Source organism: Hetaerina americana, unplaced genomic scaffold (genome assembly GCF_022747635.1).
Source record: "Hetaerina americana unplaced genomic scaffold, ioHetAmer1.1.p SCAF_7, whole genome shotgun sequence".
Classification (NCBI taxonomy): domain Eukaryota; kingdom Metazoa; phylum Arthropoda; class Insecta; order Odonata; family Calopterygidae; genus Hetaerina; species Hetaerina americana.
In genome coordinates this window covers 31711493-31726319 of record NW_027287316.1, presented here as the reverse complement: position 1 = coordinate 31726319, position 14827 = coordinate 31711493, and the positions used below count along the sequence as shown (strand labels likewise).

Sequence of the window (14827 nt, the reverse complement as noted above, 5' to 3'; positions counted from 1 at the left end):
TTGTGTGAAGTAAATATATTGTATGCATGTATATTTAAACATTTCGCGAAATTTATTTTCCATTATAAATAGGAAAATGTATTGACAGCCCTTCAACTTCTGGCCAGTACTAGCATTTTGTATTAAATGCGAAATTATAATTGGAAAAAAAGGTCCGTAGTGGCATTGAACTACCGCGCTTCAAATTAGACGTTATGACAAAAAACGTCCGATTCAAACGCAGCTCGCGAGTCTCATGCCCTGATGGTATGCGAATTATTGCCTATTTGTCTTTTTTATCCCAATAGAGAATAAAGAATTATGGTGCATGCCAAATGGATAGATGTATACATTTAGTGGTAATATGCGATTTGACTCTAACTCGTAAATGTATACTACAAAATGAAAATCTGAAATATATTCGTTTCGATTACAGTAGCTGATTTTTGTGCCTTCTATGATTAAAATCCATTTATTATTGCTGCTATGATTGGGATTTTTTTAAACCACTATTTACTTCGAAGCTGCCAAATCTGTGGTACGCTGAAAATTTCTTTTTCGTCAATTGTCAACGTGTATGGATGGCATTGCACCCTCGGTACATTCTGAAACGCTGTCGATGAAGCTTCTAATGTGAAAGAATTCCCCTTTTCATTTACGATGTTGTACATTCAATTTTGCAAACTGTTTCGCGTTGATGTCCTTCGTATTGTTCTTTCGTGTATCATTCCCGTTGCAGAACTCACCCTTTCACGAATTCCTAACAGAAAGCGCGTCATTAAGTCCCATTGAGATGGCATAAATGGTGGGCAAAAGGTGGTGGGAAATTGGAAATATCGTTTCTAACGGAAGTTGTGTGACTTTCCTAAGCGGGAGTTTTTCCTTGGCTGCCTATAGTACCTTGTCCTTTCGCCCTCGAGACATCTAATGGATAACGAGCGCCAATGCTTTTAATGTGAGAGCGATATTTTTTAGCATTAATTCAATGGCCACTCAGTTTTCTCTTGCACTCCCCAAAAATTCGAGTTCCTACGGAAGTTTGGGATCTTATAAATGTTGCCGATTGGGTGAAAATTGTGGTCATAAAATTCCATGACGTTACTAAAACTTTAATTTTAGGGGGAATATAGTAGGCCTACTCTTTATCCCCAATTTCGTATAATTTCATGGCGTAGGTACATACTTGTATTGTTAGCAAGATAATTACTGAAAGCTTTTGTAAGATTTGATGATAGTATGATGCTTTTCTTCCAATGAGCGATAAGTCTAGAAAAACTTTGAAGCTAAAAAATCCGATGAGTTAAGGTACAAAAAAATGACTGCGCAAAGGTCGTTTGCAGTTTTAATTCCAATTCATACTAAACGCATGCGCTCGCCTTAAGCTAAGTGTGAACTTGCGCTGAATAATTTTTTGTATTGCCAATTTTCTTTGTCGCCTTTTTGTTACTTGTCATTAATATTCACTGCGTTCACTATCTAGGTAAAGTTGGGAAATAATGCTCAACGAGCTCTCTTTCTTTCACTGTCAGAAGACAATGGATTTACAAACACCGCTGGCATCTATCTCAACTTGTACGAGGAGCATTACTTCCCAACGCCAATTTGTTTGCCAAATTTTCAAATTTGCATGGTCTTTTCTTAGTCCGAATCTCGAAGTATTTTATCAAATTTCTCAGCAAAGCATTCGGAAAGTCAGGAATAAACGCATAATAGGTTGTTTTACTGACAACAGTTTCGCCCGTGTTTCAACGAGCGTCTTCAGGTCGAAGTGGTGCATAATAGGTATCAGGCTATTTTCAGGTTTCTAGAATTTGATAATAATTGCCGTATTAGCAGAAAAATTGTATTGCTTAAGTTAAAGTTAATTCATTGATAATTAAAACTGAAGTTATTTAATTGGGACAGTCCCGCAATTTGCATATATTTTCCTTTGCTAAATGTGTAGCGTGCTTGACGCAGCATATTTTAATCAATTTTCGATGCTTATTTATGCATCTCAAGTAGCCTTGACAACTATAGAGTGAGATAACGGTCATTATTTTCGGGACGAGATTGATATTCTAGGATCACTCGAAAAAACTTTTCGATGAAGTTATTTCATTTTATAAATAGCCCAGTTTCAGTCGTTACACAGTGTAAATATTTCATTATAAAGAAGGCACTTTGCTTTTCCGCATAGAATATAATTATCATGACCTATGTTTCGTTACAGCGTAACATCTTCAGGTATTGTTTCATTATTTCATTTTTCTGATGCATTGTATTTGAAACGATTGCTTAGTTAAGTCCTTGGGGTATAGTGTAATTGAGTTTTTTTCAGAAACGACCCAGTGCTGTAGCATGAACCGATTTTCTATTTTTACCTTGAACCTTTTTTTCAATACATCATATGAAGATAATTGGTTTTAATCTCCTCTCTGATGGCCTATGTTAGCGTAGATGCAATTTTTTTCAGTAACTCTTCGAATAAATGGACTTCAACCGTTTAGCTTTTCGTTCTTCTAATTTGTGATATTCTTCAATGGATATGTTACAATGTAGACTGACTGATGTTTCCGTTGAATTCCTTCTTTTTAAAGTGATGCGAATTGATTTATTCGCGTGTCAACAACGTTAGCAAATCTGGGGTCCATCCCTTTAAACGAGCGACGCTCAACCTTAGTCTATTAAAGAGTCGCACAAACAGATATTTTCGGAGCTTACGGACCACATTATGACAATTGTAGTAAATGCAGAAAATTATTCTGGCACTTGAATTATCTCATTACATTAGTGGACATGTACGATAACTGATAAACTGATATTTGTATTAAACTTAAAAACTAAAAAAAACATTTATTTAGTTGCCAAAACAGCTAGTTGGTAAGTGTAGTTTCAAATAAAATTTAATTTAAAAAAAATGGAAGTCAGCGTTTGCATGCCACTGATTGTGCAAAATCCGCTTTGAAACTAATAGAATTGTTTATCATTGTGCTTGATAATTATAATTCAGCCAGCGAAAGGTGCATTTAAGTTTTTGCATCGCTTTTTCTATATTTTTATTCAATACCAATATTTGGTTGCTACATTCACCCCTCTGCCTGCCAATGCATCTTTGAACTGCTCTATTCTCATTCAACTGTTCTTGGCCTGTTTTATTCAATTGAAATATCCCTCTGTTTTATTAATTTCAAAAGTATTTGAATGTATTTTCAATGCATAATTGACAAACTGATGTCCTTCTTAAATATCAAGTTTTCGTGCAGCACCACTCACGCCCGTGCGGTAACCTTCCTCGCGCGAATCAATGACCTAGCCGAAGAGCACATCGGGCACGGACTAGCGTAAACGTAGCTGGCTGATCATTTACTTGATCTTCCTCCGTTAAATCAAGATCAAGCATTATTTTTACATAATATTTGGCAGTTTTCAATATGAATACAGAATTTTCTATTTGAAATGTTTTCAACTTCGGTTTAAACTTAAGTAGATAATTTGTATTTCACACACAGGGTTCATTTAGTCTCAATATCTCCCGTAGGTAAATTGTAATTATGCGCCGTTCTCAAAACGAGACAATGTAAGAATTCCGTTGCTAGGTGTTGGTTTGTGATATGTAAGTGCTGACGGGAAATGATGTATCCGCGATTCGGTAGAGATTTCTTTCCGAGAATAATATCCAAAACTTACCAAAGTGGCGCACTTGTAGAAACTTCTGCGAGTATGTTGTGTTCGATGGAACGATCCAAGGCGTGCCTTATGGTGAGGTACTCGTTAACGATCGTATTTCAAATGCATGTAGCTTTGACGTTGGGCAGAAATGTTTTTACGCAGAATTTGAGTATCCGAAAAATGGATAAACTGAATTGTCAAGTTTAATTTGTTGGATGTGCTTTTGAACTTCGTGGAAGTGTAACAGGTATAGCATTTGTCTTCGAAAAAATGGGCACCGAGTTCTTGGTGATCCCTAAGTAATCCTGATGCCACGAACTCCCAGGTAATCGCAGAGGAAATGCAACTTTTCCCTGCTCTGAATACGTTGTTAATGTATACGTGCCACAATGATTGGTCGTACTAGGTGGACTCTTATCACGCATATCATACCAACCTTCTCTTTGAAGACCGATTTGTTTTTTTTGTAAACACCGTATCATCGTTATCTTCCTGAAATTTTGAAAAATATTTATAATTTTAACTGCAGGAAATGGATCTATTTATTACGGAGTCATTGGAATTCACCCTGCCTGTCGATATACTTGTCAAATTGTATTGACACAGTTATCCGTGACACTTCACCGCGAAAATGCGTGAACTCTCACAGGTTTATCTCAGTTTAAGAGACCCAAGTGGCTTTAAAGAGCGGCTCCGGGATTGTCACTTTTTCGACCAGTTCACTGCGTTATAGAGATGTGTATTATGTCGTAACTGCAAGTATCGAAACATAATCATTACTTTTTTGCCTTCCGTGCCGAAGTTTGACTCTATGCAAGTGAACGAACGGATGCACACCTCTTTGTCTCCCGTTCCTCCCCGCTATCTCTCCCCCTTCTCATCAACCCATTCAGTATCATTGCCTCGGTGACTCCTCCTTTTTTTGTAGCTAATAAATAGCCACATGTGCGAATTTCCTAAGTTGTTATCTCCAGACGTCTAGCGATGGATCTGGGACATCAATGACGGTTTTCCGCCCAGTGGACGGGTTGCCTATTCAATGACTGTGACTAGAGTTTTCTTGGATTTTTGCGAAATTTTTATGTTTTCCTCCGCCAAGATGTGTTCTAGGTGTAGAGAAGCTGGCGTGATCAAAATGACCGTGAATTGAACTTTCCCAGTTGACTGGAATTCTTTTAAAATGCCTTTTTTGAGTGTAATCTACTTGCAGATTGGTATTTCTCTAGTATCGATATGCAGTTCGAACCTTCATTTTATAGCTTTTTCATAATTTAGGGAGATAAATGTTTATGTAACCTTCGTATTGTTTCCCTAGCTCTTATATATATATATATATATATATATATATATATATATATATATATATATATATATATATATATATATATATATATATATATATACTCATATATACAGAAACAGATATAAGGAAAAGGGATAGGAACACATATAAAGGACGAACACAATAGAGGTGGGGAAGGCGGAATCGAACGGATCACAAGAGTAAAAATATTTCCTCATCCGGGACTCGAACACCGGATCTTTCCACTTGCCGGGCGGATGCTCTTAACCACTTGAGCTATCGAGGATAGTCAATTTACCCTGAGATCCGTGGGTCTAATATGTCGCCAAGCGCCCCGATTCTTCCAGCCAAGAGATGGCGTCAGGGGGCTGTTTCACCCACCAAAGGAGAAAATAGACAATACACAAGGAAAGGAAAGCCTTTATATGTGTTCCTATCCCTTTTCCTTATATCTGTTTCTGTATATATGAGTATTTATTCGCCGTTTGGCGGGATTTCGTGTTTGAATGTATATATATATATATATATAGTACAATACACAGTAACACACAATATAGAAACACAAAAAAAGAAGAACACTCACACGTTATTTATTGATATTTCGACGGAAACAATCCGTCTTCATCTGAAGATATAGAAGTAATGACTCCATTACTTCTATATCTTCAGATGAAGACGGATTGCTTACGTCGAAATATCAATAAATAACGTGTGAGTGTTCTTCTTTTTTTGTGTTTCTATATTGTGTGTTACTGTGCATTGTACTATTCGGCACTTCCGTGTTACGTCTACGAAAGCATATATATATATATATATATATATATATATATATATATATATATATATATATAAAACGTCAACGTCCTGTCATCAACTCCCTCCTCCTTGTGAAAGCCTCTTTGCCTAGCGCAATTCTTCTCCTTACGTCCCTACTACTTTGACCCTGTTGGTCCAAAACACTACCGAGATGCGTAAACTGTTCTACCTGCTCTAGTTTTTGCCCTCCTACTTTAATGTTAAGCATAGCCTTTTTCTTTCTAGAAAATCGCATAACCTTTATTTTATTAATATTGATTCTCATCCCATACCTGTCGCACTGAATTTCCAATTCACTCAGCAATGCTTGCAACCCCTTGGCTGACTGACAGACTTAAGCTTGGTCATCAGCAAACCTAACTGATTTTACGAATTCCCCGCCCACTTTCATTCCTACCTCCAGTTCTTCCCATGCCTCTTTGATCATATCCTCTGCATACAGGTTGAACGGCAACGGTGATAATGGGCAACCCTGCCTTACACACCTTCCTAACACTGCCCATCCGGACTCCCCGTTTCCCACCCGCACCTGAGCAGTCTGAGACATGTACAGGTTGCGGATTAGCCTCCTTTCCCTCCAATCTATTCCTATTTTCTGCAATATACTCATTAGTTTTTCCCAATTCACTCTATCAAACGCTTTTTCGAAATCTACGAAACAGGCAAATACCTTCTGGTTGTGTTCTATATTCCTCTCGATTAATAATCTCATTACTGCAATGGTATCACGCGTATCTCTCCCCTTCCTAAACCCAAACTGGTCATCCCCTAAGTAATCATTTGCCCTACTCTCTATCCTTTTGTTTAAGATCCTGAGAACAACTTTAGCTGCGTGGGATATCAAACTTATCGTCCTGTAGTCATCACAAGAAGTAGCCTTTACCTTTTTCGGAATAGGAACTAAAACTGATCTCACAAAGTCTTCCGGCCAGATACCTTCCTCATAAATACTACGAATCAGCCCATATAGCCTCTTCCTCCCACATTTTCCTAAGCATTTTAAAAGTTCCACGGGAATGCTATCTACCCCCATGGCCTTATTTAGTTTATATATATATATATATATATATAGGTATGTATATATATATGTATAGGTATGTGTATATATATATATAGGTATGTGTATATATATATATATATATATATATATATATATAGGTATGTATATATATATACACACACAGCTATTATATTCACTGGAACTCTAAACGTACATTCCTTTAGGACCTAAATGGCTTAAGATTGATAATGCCATCTTGAGAAGATTGTTGGAAGGTTCAGGGTTCGATGGAAAACCGGTCCAAAGTTCTTCTTTTACGCGTCAAACGCGAAATTCATTTGTAACGGACGAAGAAAGAATGAAAGACTTTGCGTTTCCACAGGAAAAAAATTAAATTATTCTCACAAATAACGCAAATTCTTACATTCTTTCTTCGTGCGTCAGTACAATGCTTTTAACACAATGTAATATTGGTATTGGCCGAACTCAATCTATTGAAAGGAGTTATTGAAAACTTCAGCGGCCTCCATGTGTTCGTTAACATTAATTGAAATAAACGATACTTACATGCGGGTTAGCTGTAACAATATATAGACTAAAGAAGATATGTATCTTTAGGCCAGTTGCGACTAGTATTTTTGTATCTTTATTTTAGATTATCGTTTTTTTCGCTGTGTAGCATTTATTTTTGTTATTTACAGGGTTCGTCCGGAAAATAAGTGTACTGAGCTCAGGAAAAAAAATTTATTACACTTTTACATATCTTAAGCTAATATTCCTCAAAATAGGACTCTTGTGAGTCGATACACTTGTTCCAGCGGCGTTCCCATTCCTGGAACGCTCCCGCGAAGGCATCATCGGGAACCTCTCGAAGACACGTCGTCACGGCCTCTTGGACGGCGTCCAAAGTCCCGTATCGCGTTCCTTTCAAACTCCTCTTTATCTTCGGGAACAACAACATTCTCTAAAAAATTTGGATCATTTTTGCAGTGATCCGCAAGTTGTGTCGCGATTTCCAAACGATTGAGTCTTTGATCATCACTGAGCACTTTCGGCACCAACTTTGCACAAATTTTTCGCATCTGTAATTGCTCCCTAATAATCTCGTGCACTATTGTTTTTGGCACATTACACTGCTCTGGTATCATCCGAACACTAAGACGACGATTAGAGTTCAGTACATCGCGAACTTTTCGCACATTTTCGTCGGTGAGTGTCGTTGATGGGCGTCCAGGCCGTGGTTCGTCGTCGACCTCTTCTCTGCCCTCCACGAACATCTTGTGCCACCGAAAGATCATGTTTCTGGACATGGCTGACTCCCCGTAAGCCTGGTTAATCATACCGACAGTTTCGGTAGACGATTTCCCAAGCTATACCGCAAATTTGATGGAATAACGCTGCTCCAAAAACTTCGGCATCGCGTTCCGTGACGTGGGTCGAGCGTGGAGGTTCGCGTTAACAGAGCTCCTCACTACACCACAGCTCAGAGCCGACTGCCTTTTTCAGCGTCGCTTGCCAACATACCCCCCTCCAATCGCAGCCCGTCAGAGCGGTGCTGGGCGCGCCTGGAGCGGCGGGAAAAAATCAGTACACTTATTTTCCGGACGAACCCTGTATGTGATTGTTAAACACAAAAAGGTTCCCATGAGTCGACAAACGTAGCACTTCACCCAGTGGTTTTAGATGTGGTCCCGCACGTCTTATGCACGTGCAATCGAGACAAGAAAATAAAAAACAGCAAGGTAAATAGTCGCGAGATAAATGTATAAAAACTTGTTTTGACAACTAATTTATCTCTCAACGGCTACCGGAAATGTCGTACGTATTTTTTTCCTTTTGGGCCTTCGCACAAAACTGGATAAAGAATTAGTTTGAGTCTTGTTCATTTTTCCTCCCATTGTGAAGAACACTTAAACAATCCGCATTGGGGGAAATCTACACTGAGATGTCAACTGTTCAGGCGATAATAGCGTTCGGCTACGATACGACAAAATCACACTGAAATTTGTTTTTAGAGGGGATTTTTATGGGTAAATGGTTGAAAATCCCATCAACAAGGTGACTCGAGCGTAGGTGTGTGTTTTGTTCTCGGAAGAAGGTGGGATTTTTCTTCAGTGAGCTCTCTTTTGAGTCTCTTCTGGGCTCACCTTCGTTTACCTTCCACTTTCTATGTTTCCTAAGGTTAACAACCGTCTCCCGCGCGAATTTCCGACGGGAATGCGTGGCAGTGGCCTTCAACTTGTTGAACTCCACTAATAGTCTCAGTATAGTCCCGGTAATCAGTAGAGACACGCCGTGGCACTCTTTCCTTGCCTCCACACATGTACATAATTATATAAATGAGCTCCCATGCCGATATGAGTTTATCTGTTGATAGACCAGACACGACGTCCTTGGGACACGAGAAAAGGGATTTTTTCATACTGGGCGTGGAGATCAATTACATAAGTCTAGTATTTGAACTTAAAACTAGAAGTGTAAAATTGTTCTATTATTTTTCCATATTACATATATATATATATATATATATATATATATATATATATATATATATATATATATATATGTATGTATAGTATATATGTATATGTATAAAGGACGAACAATCTCAGGGTAATTTACGTTTCCTCGGCAAGTGGAAAGATGGTTTTTTTAAGGCCATTTAAAAAATTATCATCCTAATTTGAATCCGGAACTTTGTCATTTAACCAGCATTTTACTTGAGGTTAAGCTTCAATCTAAGGAAAAATATTCTCACATACTGACATTAAAGTTAATAAATACATCGCTAATTTTCCTCCTAAATTTTGACCCATTTTTAGGGCGACATTAATATCCTGATTAGGACGCCCCATTTACGCGTCGTTGGAATTAATTAGCAGTCCAAAGTTTCCTAAGTGGTAATAAAAATTGTTCCTTGGATTTTATTAATGGGTTCGAAGATCCAGCCGGCTCTAACGCCCACAAATCTATCTTTAGAATCATTTACATAGCAAGGCAAGCTACTTTTCTCAATCAAGGGAGTATTTTTTATGCATGAGGGTGTCCTTCCCTGGGTGAAATACAGTAGGGGTACGGAAGGGATGCGAGGTCCTTAGCATCTCTGATTTTTTTATTAATTCTAAATATTTTCATTTTTTTTATCTTGGACTTTAGCGCATCTCAAAAAAACGTACCCGGTTTTCAATAGTTAGTACGAACCGAAACACATGTATTGAACCCTTGTATTTTCTTTGTTTTTCATAGAATATTTAATTTGCGCACTACGTGATGTCCATGTGTGTAGAGCATTTGGTTGGGGAAAGGTGGATTAGGGTTCAAATCCGGGTGATCGCTTCTAAGCGCTCAGCCGAAGTTCTTCGATATATCGACTAACAGTTTCCTTGGAAACCCCAAGCGGCTTATCTAAAGGAACTAATCCACCTACCTTTATCTAGAAGTGTGAATTTCACCCAGGGGTTCTTTCATTTTGGATCAAGTAAGACCTCAACACATTGTGAAAGACCGTATCATGTCAAATACTACGACACTAATTTCAATTCAGGATGAGATGAAGCCAAAAATAAAAATTCAGTGAATGCGACAAAAAATAAAATCAGCGTATCATATCACTCAGAGTTTATTTTAAATTTATCTTGTAATACGAATAATATTATAGCAGTGTTGTAACCTAGGTGGCTACTGAACAGAGGGTGATACGTTCAAGTCCAGATTTCCGCACGCGCTCAGATTAACCGTGGCAGGAGATTTTATGGATGTAAATCTATCAATTTGAAAGTTTCAAAAAGCTCTAAATTAAATTAATTTTAAGGGGTGACTCATTATTTTTGGTCAGACGTCGTTGTTTAATTGTGATCTATGTGTCTTTGTACGGATCGGTCGGAAATTCGTTTGATGTAAACTGTGCTCGGCAAAGTCAAGTAATATTTGAACATTTGCTGTTACAATTTTTATATTAAATATCAATAAAGTAAAAGTTTTTGCATTTTTTTGTTGAAAATTTTCAATCCAGAAGCTTATTTATCTGTTCATTGCATTATTTTTTTACCTTAAATGTTACTAATTGGTCGACACTTTAATCGAATAATTTATTATTTTCTTTTATTTATAGAATACATGATTAATAAGTTAAAAATTGTGAGAATAAAATAATCCATGGAAACAATTGTGAAATTTCTGGAGACGAATGGAAAGACCTCGTCGTTTTATTCGTTTAGTAATGAGTTCCTTTTCTTCATTTGAAAGTTCAAGTGAATGTCGTGAACTCGAGTTGAATTTCGAGAGCCGGATTTCGTGACTATTTTTGACTTTTCGGCAACTAAAATTAGCGTAAGCGCCAGGTATAGAAACTCCGAAGTCAGACTTACTCAATCGGGCATACAGCTTTCGATGTCTCGTAGAGTGCCTATTGGATTTTCTTTTCTTTTTTTCAAAAATCAAGTGACTCTTCGTAAAATTCTGATGACTTCCATGCCCATTAAATTTCTAAGGGAGGTTCGGCTTGCGAACTTCCAGGCTAGTGTTTTTTAGTACTGAAATTGGGTTTATTAGTTCCGAAGTCTCGGGGTTTAAACGAAAGTTGACTTTCATAATATTTTGCATTATTAATTTTCGATTACTTTTGAACTGTTTGGTTCATTATGCAATAAAAAAAACTTCGATATTTATCAACCAAATCATATTAATATGGTCTATAGTTCATCAGTGACACGCATATCTTTTTCGATTTTATGTAGTAGAGTGGGATTTCTGATGAATACCTTTTTTCTGGAATGTGAATTGTGACCTTGTTTGATTGAAACTTCATTACCAATTTTTTTTACCCTTACTTCCGCCTCCTCTGATTCCTGAAAGAAGCGTCTTCTAGAAAACAGTAAACTTCATAATACTATATCATTGTGCAATTGATCAACGGTGATATGCTATGTGAAAGAGTTTCATGAATATTGGCGAAACATGAAACTTTAATATAACAAATCGTCTTGCATCAAATGATTTTTCACGATAGTTGCTTAAGATCTTTGCTATTATTATAAAATATAGATAATAAAATTGTGGTTACAAGAACTTGAAATATTGTCGTGCGCATCATGTTTTGTGTGCTGTGCCCGCACATCTAGTCGGGAGATTTTTGATATTTTCCTAATATTTCCTCATCCATGGATTGCATTTTACTTTCAACGAAATAAAATGTGCAAGATCCATTCATCTTCCAAGATTTTCTTTCACGAAATCGTTGCCAAAATATACTCTAATAGTGAACTTATCCATTCAACTTACTAATTTTCTTAGGGAAATCACTTAGGAAAACAAAGCAGTAATTAAAATAATGAACAGTGAATGGAGTTTTGACGCTTGATTTACCGAAATCCTCCAAGTTCACGTGGCGAAGGGAAACAGTTGGCACCTCGCGTGGACAATTTTCAGCTTTCACCCCACTTGGTTTCCCAACGCGCGTTCTTGATGTCTGCTGCTCTAAACTGTCTTCACATGCGTAACGGCAAAACTCCATTTACTGTTCATTATCTAAATTATTGCTTTGTTTTCCTCAAGAGTTTTCCCTAAGAGAAGTTGTAAGTTGAATTGATAAGTTCGCTATTAAAGAGTATTTTGAGAATTTTTATTATGGTATATTAAAAGACCGATTCCTGTGTAAATCAAAGCACTGAACTTATTTACACTGAAAGTCGTTCAAATAGAAGCGGGCCTTAGTAAGTTCCAGTTTCTACGCCTTTCGGAAGGTACTCTTTGTCCACTGTGGAAGGTGAGGCGGAAATGCCCGCCTTGCAGAATTGCCGGGGAGGCTAGCCCACAGACTCAGTCCCAGGAGAGAAGGAATTGAGTTTCGAAAGGGGGAAGCTCTTTCGTCCTTAGGGAGTCAACCGCACCAAGGCGGTGTTTTGGGCTAATACGGGTTGGGCTGCCGAAGGGAAGGCGGTCTGTGGCTGGACTATTAAAACGGAATTCCACCCGGAAGTTGGGTTGAAAGGTGGCTAGCGAGAGGGAATAGGGGAGAGTTGTAGCCGAGTACAGCAGTGGCCGGACCCCGTCCCTCTCTGAAATCGATTCGCAACTTAGTAGTAGTGGACGACAGAATGGACGCTGGAGCTTCACTTGCTCCTCTGAGGGAACTTTGATAATAGTTTAGCACCAAATACCTCTTCTTTTACGGGTGAGGATGTAGTAGGGAGTTGACAGCAGGCTGGCCACGAAGTTGCGTGGTGGGTTGCGTACCGTTAAAGGGGTGCAGAAGGCGGTCAAAGGTCTTCCGGGCAGAGGTCAAAGAAACAGAGGCACCTACGTACTTTCAGAGAGGCAGCATATTATTGGCCTTTAGTTGGTGCGTCTTAGGATCGATAGAACTCCCAAAACGAGCGACTACTTTTTCCACAATTTTATGAGCATCGACGTGACTGATTTTGAGACCACAATCAATGACATTCACAGGATAAGAGGTGATAAATAAGCTGTAAGCTTCGTGGAAATGAGCCAGTTTTGACGTATTTTTATCCCTCATTCCCACTTCATTTAGATGATTCTCATTAAATTGGAGATCCGATGTGATTCTTTAGGGGACATACAGATATTTTTGGAGAACCAAAAAATCCGATAAAATCATGAAAACTTTATGGTATTTTTCAAGAAAAGAGCGGATATTTTCGGAAAGAGTTAGCTTTTTTATGAAAAAATCTGTTTAACCAACTGAAAACATTGCATACATGGTTTTTGGTGTTCTTTTACGAAATTGACAAAAACAAAGAAACTGTGGGAGAACCCTCAGTAGTAACTTTTAACAGAGTCAACCGCCAATGCGCATTAAAATGTAGCAATTTCAAATTATAAAAATCATTCACATTGACCAAAATTTTGGAGCGTAAGAGAATGCCGCCGTCGTTTATCTTTAATAAAGAATTCGGTCGGACATCGAGGGATCCGAGTTCCAATTCCGCTCAAGGCGATTTTTACACTTTGTAATTTTTTCATTGTAATCCTTAACGCAATTACATCATGAATCGTGAAACGGTAACTTTTGTGACTCGAAAAAGTTCAAAGCTAGCATCAAATCGTTTTTGCTGTGGCAACATTATGGTATCTGGTGATGCCGTAAGACATTGAAATACATTGTACCGTTAAATTTTCTACGGAATAGTAATATTTTACTTTTTTGTTGTTCGTAATCGAATTTAAAGAACAGGCCCGATTTACTTTCATCAAAAATGACCCAGCGTCGTCTTTTCAAAGCCTAACTTGAGTTTTTTGGACGCTATGTTCCTATTCTTCGGTCATTTTTGGTCAACCCTATTGACGCGCTATTTTTATTACAGATTGTTTGGCTTCTTAAGTTCCTAATTGTTAACCTCGACAGAAGTTTTCTTTATTTCAATGTCTTATTTCGGCTTACTTCAAGCGCTTTCATTTCACACAAGTCGGACGGAATAATATAAGGGCAAGTTCTCTCATCGCTCCCAGGAAACCACTGTCCCGTTACTACAGGACTTCAAATCCGCCACTTTGGGGGATCGATGTTGATGAAACACTTGTCATCCCTGGGGAGAGTCTGCGTCAAACGGTTTGAATTTCCCGCTGGTTAGTGAGAAAAAACGTTGTTTATTTAGGAAAGGTAGTCGATGCGGGCGAAAGGAGCCCATAGCCCGTCGTAAACACCTCATTCCGAAAGTCTCGCGAGGTTGTGGAAATAATTTTGCCTCGAAACGAGGAGGACCATTTCATATCAGTGTCCCAGCCAATTCCCAAAGTATTTCTCTTTCTAAAATTGCACCTTCCCGATCACTTTTCGCTTATGAAGACGTGAACTTAATAGTGAAGTCTTGTAAAATGACAACTTTAAGAAATGTTTTCACTTGTCTCATGCAACCTTTAACATTCATCATTTAACTCAGTAATTTATGTGGTACATAAAGAAATTATTGCTTCATAAGCAGTATTTGGTACGATAAATGTTTTCAAAATAAAATCAAAAGCAATGACTGATAGACTTGCTTAATATTTCGACGAATCTGAAACTATACAGGAAATATCATGATTTTGAATACGTATTGTTTTCCTCGTGACTGGCC

General features: G+C 37.9%; 1 protein-coding gene across 1 annotated transcript in view; it reads left to right on the top strand.

Annotated features, from left to right (window-relative positions):
- Positions 1 to 14827, top strand: part of LOC139696344 (cysteine sulfinic acid decarboxylase-like) — a 63758-nt gene that overhangs the window by 1149 nt on the left and 47782 nt on the right. The window lies entirely within an intron of this gene.